This window comes from Equus przewalskii, chromosome 3 (assembly GCF_037783145.1).
Source record: "Equus przewalskii isolate Varuska chromosome 3, EquPr2, whole genome shotgun sequence".
Classification (NCBI taxonomy): domain Eukaryota; kingdom Metazoa; phylum Chordata; class Mammalia; order Perissodactyla; family Equidae; genus Equus; species Equus przewalskii.
The window spans coordinates 61,782,540-61,790,490 of record NC_091833.1 but is presented as its reverse complement, the minus strand read 5'-3'; positions in this window follow the sequence as shown (position 1 = coordinate 61,790,490).

The following is a 7,951-nucleotide window of genomic DNA, read 5'->3' as shown; positions in this document are numbered from 1 at the left end:
GCACCCAATACTGAGCGCTGTGCTAGGTACTAGATACAAAGGTACAGTCATTTCTATGAAACCTGTTTGAGACTCAGAGGGCAAACTAAAAACAAAGCAGCATGACTGGAGCATAAACAGAGCTCCTACCTTTGACTCAGGGGCTTTCACTGGTCCCACACATCACTTAGAGGACAAAGATTAAAGTGTCATGAGTGACTCCATATGAAAAAGTTGTAAAACACTGACTTTTTTAAAACTTTTCCCCAATGACTGACCTATTTATTGATCATTTACCTCTACTTTGGAAATGAATATAATAATTAGTACAACTTTACAAACTTGTCTTTATTTATAAGGCTTCTAAGTAGCACCAGTTTACTACTAGGATCACATATTGGGTTGAATTGTGTGCAAACCACCTCCCTCCAAATTCATGTATTGAAGTCCTAACCCCTAGTACTTCAGAATATGACCTTATTTGGATATAGGGTCATTGCATGTAATTAGTTTAGAGAAGATAAGGTCATCCTGGAGTAAGATGGGCATTTAATTCAATATAACTGATGCCCTTATAAATGGGAGGAAAATTGCCCTATGAAGATGAAGGCCAGAGATGGAGGTGATGCATCTACAAGCTCAAAATGTCAAAGATTGCCAGCAACTACCAGAAGCTGGGCAAGAGGCATGGAACAGAATCTCTCTCATAACCAACCAACACTGCTGACCCCTTGATTTGTACTTCCAGCCTCTGGAACTGTGAGACAACAAATTTCTTTATTTAAGTCATCTAGCTTATGGTACTTTGTTACAGCAGCCCTTGCAAATGATTACAGAGTACATAAAAAAAAAGTAGCAAATACTTTAGTGATAAGCAGCGCTGTGTTCTTGCTTGGTGCGGTTATGTGGGACAGCACACATTCCTTCTTTTCAGGAATCTGCTACTGAAACACTTTATAATAAAGGTTTTAGCTAGAAGTTCTCACAATATATGGGAAAAGAGTATTGAAAAGTTGTTAAGAGCATGAACTTGGACCAAGAATGACATAGCATTAAATCTCTGTTCTGCCACTGCACAGCCATGTGAGTTGGGACAAATAATTTTTGAGACTCAGTTTTGTCACTCTTGAAAACTGTATATATTTGCCTATAGCATAGAGTTATTATAAAACTATATAATAGGTAAGTGAATGACACATAAAAGGCAATCAATAAATGGTAGCTATTTTAAATATATAATCCTAAGTGATATGAAAGACTTCAAATCCTAAAGATGTAAGTTCTCCTCAAACTGATTTATAGGTTCTATGATGTCTCGACCAAAATTTTAATTGAAAGTTTCATGAAAAATGGAACTTGACAAGTTGACTCTAAAATTGATATGAAAAAAGGCCTAGGATAACCAAGATTCTTAGAAAGAAGAAGAGGAAAGAGAGGAGACTTGACATACTGCAATCTTAGGAATTACTAGAAATCCATAATAGTTAAGACATTGTGGTGTTGGCAAATACAGTGAGAGACAAACAGATCACTATATTGAGATAAAAAAGTTTATCTATTTATTTTAAAAATGAAAATGACTTTTCTCACAGCATGAACCAAAAAAAAGCAAATCCAAATGCAATCTTTAAAACTCTTGGAAGAAAATATAGGGGAATGTCTTTTTGACCTTGAGATAGGGAAGGATTTTTAAAAATAAGTTGTAAAATGTACTACCTGATAGTGAATAGATCTATCCTTAGAATGGAGACTTCCCTTCTAAATAAAGGTCCCTTGCCCAGAACCATTTCAGTTTATACCTTCTGTAGTGGAATCTGTTAGACTTATTAAATTAGGTAAAGAAAAACATATGAACATAGGTCTATTTAATGAACAACTTGTGTTTTAGAAGCAATGTCAGAAGATCTTGCATGTCTATGAATGAAGATTCTGACCTACAGGCTGTGAGATCATGAAAGAAGAGGAGCAATTGTTCTCTCAGCCTTTTTATCTGTATAGATTAAGACACTAATCAGATTAAAGCATGAAATGGTTATAGAGTGTTTGGATAATTTTTATTTTGGAACAAATTGGCTTATAAAGCCATGGAGGAAAGAATTCCAAAATTGCTTGCTGACCAAAATAGTATCTTCTGACACTTGTGGGTAACTCTGGTTACTAGATTCTCAAAGCGAACTCTGTCCCTGGAGAATGAGTTCTCAGAGGACAGATAAAGTTATGTTTAAGGAGCTGCCCAGCACTAGCTGGCTGAGCAGGTTTTCTCTTTTGGACTCTTGGTGAAAATAGACATCCAGAAAGGGAAGAGAAGGTGTTGATCTATGGCTAACTTGCCTAAGGTCTCAACTCCAGCCACTTCTTGTTCAGACTCTTGGTTCTGATTAAATATCACCTTCCAAGACACGCACACACACACAAATAGGTATGCTCAATTGACACACAATTCCTGAGCAGATTTATAAAGTCGAAAAATACACAGGCGCATTTCTGGACGTTAACGTTCTATGTGGTGTCCAACAAATTCTACAGTTTGACTGGAGTAAGTGGTTATACCACAAATATGATGAGTGCGGGAAAACCACCTTGCAATCTCTCAATACACTAAGATTATTTTAAGATTAAATTTGTTATTCATTATATGAAAATGGTATCCCTGAGCACTGGCTCCAAGTGCATTGAAATTTATTAGAACCACTTCTTATATATGCTTCATGGCCAAGGAAAGGGAGGCCAGGGAATTTTAAGATACAGGATTTACCCTCCAGGGGTAATCAAGATATCAACAAAGTATTGATATAAATTTCTGGTGTTTCCTTTCCTTCCTTTCTTTCTTTTTTTTAGTAACATTAAAAGTTTGTTTGACTCACTCTTCCTAGTCCCCTTTGGGTCCTCTATCAGAGCAGGTGTTAGCTGATCTTGTTCTTAGAGGTAAGATGGATTCTTATTGAGAGAGCTGAGCTTGGAAAAATGTGATCTATGCAATTGCACTACTTGAGTTAAAGAAATCAGTGTGCAGAGAACTGGATCATAAAATGATTTTCTATTAGAAAATCTTCCCTCTGAGGTGGAAAATTAAATATTTTATAGAGTTTTTAAACTTTTATTTTGTAAAACACTGAAATTTAGTGGAGAAAAATAAATGTGATAAATACAATTATGGAAAACAAACCAGAATTATTATGATGAATGTGAGCTCTATTTTAAATTAATAATCCTGATTTTCTATAGGAACATTCTGATGAGAAAAAGAAGAAAAGGATCTGACCTAGAGACAGAAGCTTGTTTAGTGTAAGCTCAATTAGAGATAATAAACAAATATATTAAAACTAACATCATGTCAAAAAGCCATAGTCGTTAAAAGGCTAAAAGTTTTATACATTAAAAACATTTTTTCCTCTGGGTTGAAGCCATTTCTAGCTAGAGATAAGGAAGCCTGGAAAAAGTCTGCTCTAATTGCCATACTTTTAAGAAAAATTAACCTTAGATTTAAGATTCCAAGATTAAAATCCTGTCTATTCTAGAATCTTTTATTACTGGAACTTTTAAATGAAAAAAATAAAGTGTGGCTGATTTTGCTCTCTACTACTTCTAATTAAGACAACATATTTAGCTGATTGAATTATTTTATAGGTTTGGGTTCAAAATATTTGAATATATACATTTTTATCCTCATGGTGATAGTGAATTACTACTATTCAGAATCAAGTTGTAAGTGTGAAACTTTAGTGAAAAAGTTTGGATTTTGAACAAGGACTGAAATGGGTAAAATTGTCTAAATTTCTTATATTTCCTTATATAATCTATCACTGTCCAAATTGATATTTGAAAGTATATAAATATGAGCACAAATTTGTAGCTAAATTATTTATTTGTAAATAATTAAAGTCTTTTAAAATTGGTTTCTATGAATTGCATACAATATTGCAAATTATATGGTCCTGTAAAATTATTCCACGCGAATTTTCTAGGTAGAATTAAAAAAAGTTTCTCAGACACATTCTAGTCTCAATGTTGATTGTGTTGTGCTTTTCTGTTAACTTAGATTTTTTGGCTTCCTTAATTGATTTTTGTCAGTTTGGACTAATACAATTCCAAAGTAAGAGTCATACATGTATTTATGAAAACATTTTTGGAGAAATTAAAAGTTTCAGTATGCTAACAGCCAGGAATAAAAGAAAACTGAAGTATCCAGCAATTCTAATGTTCGGGGCGGGGGCTGGGTCATCTGGGGCCACAGATAATACTTAAACAGAACATTGAAAAAATTAAAAATCCACTTACATTTGTCTATAGTCTCTCTCTTATCAGTTAGAATAAATCTAAATGCTAAATATCTTCCAATGGGTAAAACTTTCTAATAATTCATGTTGTGTTAAAGATCATTGCAACATACACCTAGTTAATTTAATTTAAAATATACTAGGTCCTCAAACATAAAGAAAATAAAGATATATAATCTGCCCGTGTGTGCTATCTATATATTTTTGTTTAATTACAAATGGTCTTGGTTTGTTATAACAATAGTAAAATAAAGTATTATGGGCATTCACATTTTAAACTTGTTATTTTAAAATAATTTTAGTTTTACGGAACAGTTGCAAAGATTGGATGGTGTTCCCATACGTGCTTCACTTAGCTGCCTCTAATGTTAACATCATTTATAACCACGGTATTTTTTATCAAAACTGAGAAATTAACATTAGTATGATACTATGAACTAAACTACAGTCTCTTTCTCCATTATTGCCCTTTTTCTGTTTTAGGATCCAACCCAGGATACCATACTTGGTTTAGCTGTTGGGTCTCCCTCAGCTCCTCCGATCTGTGATCACTTCTCAGTTTTTTATGACCTTGAGCCTTTTGACGAGTATTGGTCAGGTATTTTGTAGAAAGTCTCTCAGTTGGGATTTGTCTGATGTTTTCTCATGAACAGGCTGGAATTATGAACTTTAGGGAAAAGAGGCACCTGATGTCGACATTATTTATGGCTGATGATGTTAACCTCGATCATCCGGTTCAGGAGACATCAGCCAGGTTGCTCCCCTGTAAAGTGACAATTTCCCTTTGCAAACCTCATTTGTTGGAAAGAATTCACTAGATTCATCTCATACTTAAGAGAAAGGAGTATCAAAGCATTCGTGGTCATATGTTAAAATCAGCATGGTAATTAAACATTTTGGGGGGATACTTTGAGGTTATGGGCACTTATTTTTGATATCTTTATTAAATATAATTTTACATTAAGCTACAGTTTTTTTTTCTGTTTTCTTTTTATTAATGTTATGATAGACTACAACCTTGTGAGATTTCAGTTGTACATTATTGTTAGTCATGTTGTGAGTACACCACTTCCCACTTTGTGCCCTCCCCCCATCCCCCCCTTTTCCCTGGCAACCACTGATCAGTTCTCCTTGTCAATATGTTAACTTCCACCTATAAGTGGAGTCATATAGAGTTCGTCTTTCTCTGACTGGCTTATTTCGCTTAACATAATACCCTCGAGGTCCATCCACGTTGCTGCGAATGGGCCAATTTTGTCTTTTTTTATGGCTGAGTAGTATTCCATTGTGTATATATACCATATGTTCTTTATCCAATCATCAGTTTCTGGGCATTTAGGTTGGTTCCACGTCTTGGCTATTGTAAATAATGCTGTGATGAACATAGGGGTGCAAGGGACTCTTGGGATTTCTGATTTCACGTTCTTAGGATAGATACCCAGTAATGGGATGGGTGCGTCATAGGGTATTTCTATTTTTAACTTTTTGAGACATCTCCATACTGTTTTCCATAGTGGCTGTACCAGTTTGCATTCCCACCAACAGTGTATGAGGGTTCCTTTTTCTCCACAACCTCTCCAACATTTGCCACTCTTGGTTTTGGATGTTTTTGCCAAACTAACGGGTGTAAGGTGATATCTTAGTGTAGTTTTGATTTGCATTTCCCTGATGATTAGCGATGATGCACATCTTTTCATGTGTCTATTGGCCATATTTATATCTTCTTTTGAGAAATGTCTGTTCATGTCCTCTGTCCATTTTTTGATCGGGTTGTTTGTTTTCTTGTTGTTAAGCCGTGTGAGCTCTTTGTATATTATGGAGATTAACCCTTTGTCGGATAAGTGGCTTGTAAATATTTTTTCCCAATTAGTGAGCTGTTTTTTTGTTTCAATCCTGTTTTCCCTTGCCTTGAAGAAGCTCTTCAGTCTGATGAAGTCCCATTTGTTTATTCTTTCCATTGTTTCCCTCAACTGAGGAGTTATAGTGTCCGAAAAGATTCTTTTGAAACTGATGTCAAAGAGTGTACTGCCTATATTCTCTTCTAGAAGACTTATTGTTTCAGGCCTAATCTTTAGGTCTTTGATCCGTTTTGAGTTTATTTTGGTGTGTGGTGAAAAAGAACGGTCAATTTTCAATCTTTTGCATGTGGCTGTCCAGTTTTCCCAGCACCATTTGTTGAAGAGACTTTCTTTTCTCCATTATAGGCCCTCTGCTCCTTTGTCGAAGATTAGCTGTCCATAGATGTGTGGTTTTATCTCTGGGCTTTCAATTCTGTTCCATTCATCTGTGGACCTGTTTTTGTACCAGTACCATGCTGTTTTGATCACTGTAGCTATGTAGTATGTTTTGAAATCGGGGATTGTGATTCCGCCAGCTTTGTTTTTCTTGCTCAGGATTGCTTTAGCAATTTGCGGTCTTTTGTTGCCCCATATGAATTTTAGGATTCTTTGTTCAATTTCTGTGAAGAATGTTCTTGGGATTCTGATTGGGATAGCATTGAATCTGTAGATTGCTTTAGGTAGTATGGACATTTTAACTATGTTTATTCTTCCAATCCATGTGCATGGAATGTCTTTCCATCTCTTTATGTCGTCGTCAATTTCTTTCAAGAAAGTCTTGTAGTTTTCATTGTATAGATCCTTCACTTCCTTGGTTAAGTTTATCCCAAGGTATTTTATTCTTTTTGTTGCGATTGTGAATGGGATTGAGTTCTTGAGTTCTTTTTCTGTTAGTTCATTGTTAATGTATAGAAATGCTACTGATTTATGTATGTTGATTTTATACCCTGCTACTTTGCTGTAGTTGTTGATTGTTTCTAATAGTTTTTCTATGGATTCTTTGGGGTTTTCTGTATATAAGATTATGTCGTCTGCAAACAGCGAGACTTTTACCTCTTCATTACCTATTTGGATTCCTTTTATTTCTTTTTCCTGCCAAATTGCTCTGGCCAACACCTCCAGTACTATGTTGAATAGGAGTGGTGAAAGTGGGCACCCTTGCCTTGTTCCTGTCCTCAGAGGGATGGCTTTCAGTTTTTGTCCATTGAGTATGATGTTGGCTGTGGGTTTGTCATATATGGCCTTTATCATGTTGAGGTACTATCCTTCTATACCCATTTTATTGAGGGTTTTTACCATAAACGGGTGTTGGATCTTGTCAAATGCTTTCTCTGCATCTATTGAGATGATCATGTGGTTTTTGTTTTTCATTTTGTTGATGTAGTGTATCACATTGATTGACTTGCGAATGTTGAACCATCCCTGTGTCCCTGGTATAAATCCCACTTGATCATGGTGTATAATCTTTTTGATGTATTGCTGTATTCGGTTTGCCAGAATTTTGTTGAGGATTTTTGCATCTATGTTCATCAGTGATATCGGCCTGTAGTTCTCCTTCTTTGTGTTGTCCTTGTCAGGTTTGGGGATCAGAGTGATGTTGGCTTCATAGAATGTGTTAGGGAGTACTCCATCTTCCTCAATTTTCTGGAATAGTTTGAGAAGAATAGGTATTAAGTCTTCTTTGAATGTTTGGTAGAATTCTCCAGAGAAGCCGTCTGGTCCTGGACTCTTATTTTTGGGGAGGTTTTTGATTACCGTTTGTATTTCCTTACTTGTGATTGGCCTATTCAAATTCTCCATTTCTTCCTGATTCAGTTTGGGCAGGTTGTAGGAGTCTAGGAAGTTGTCCATCTCTTC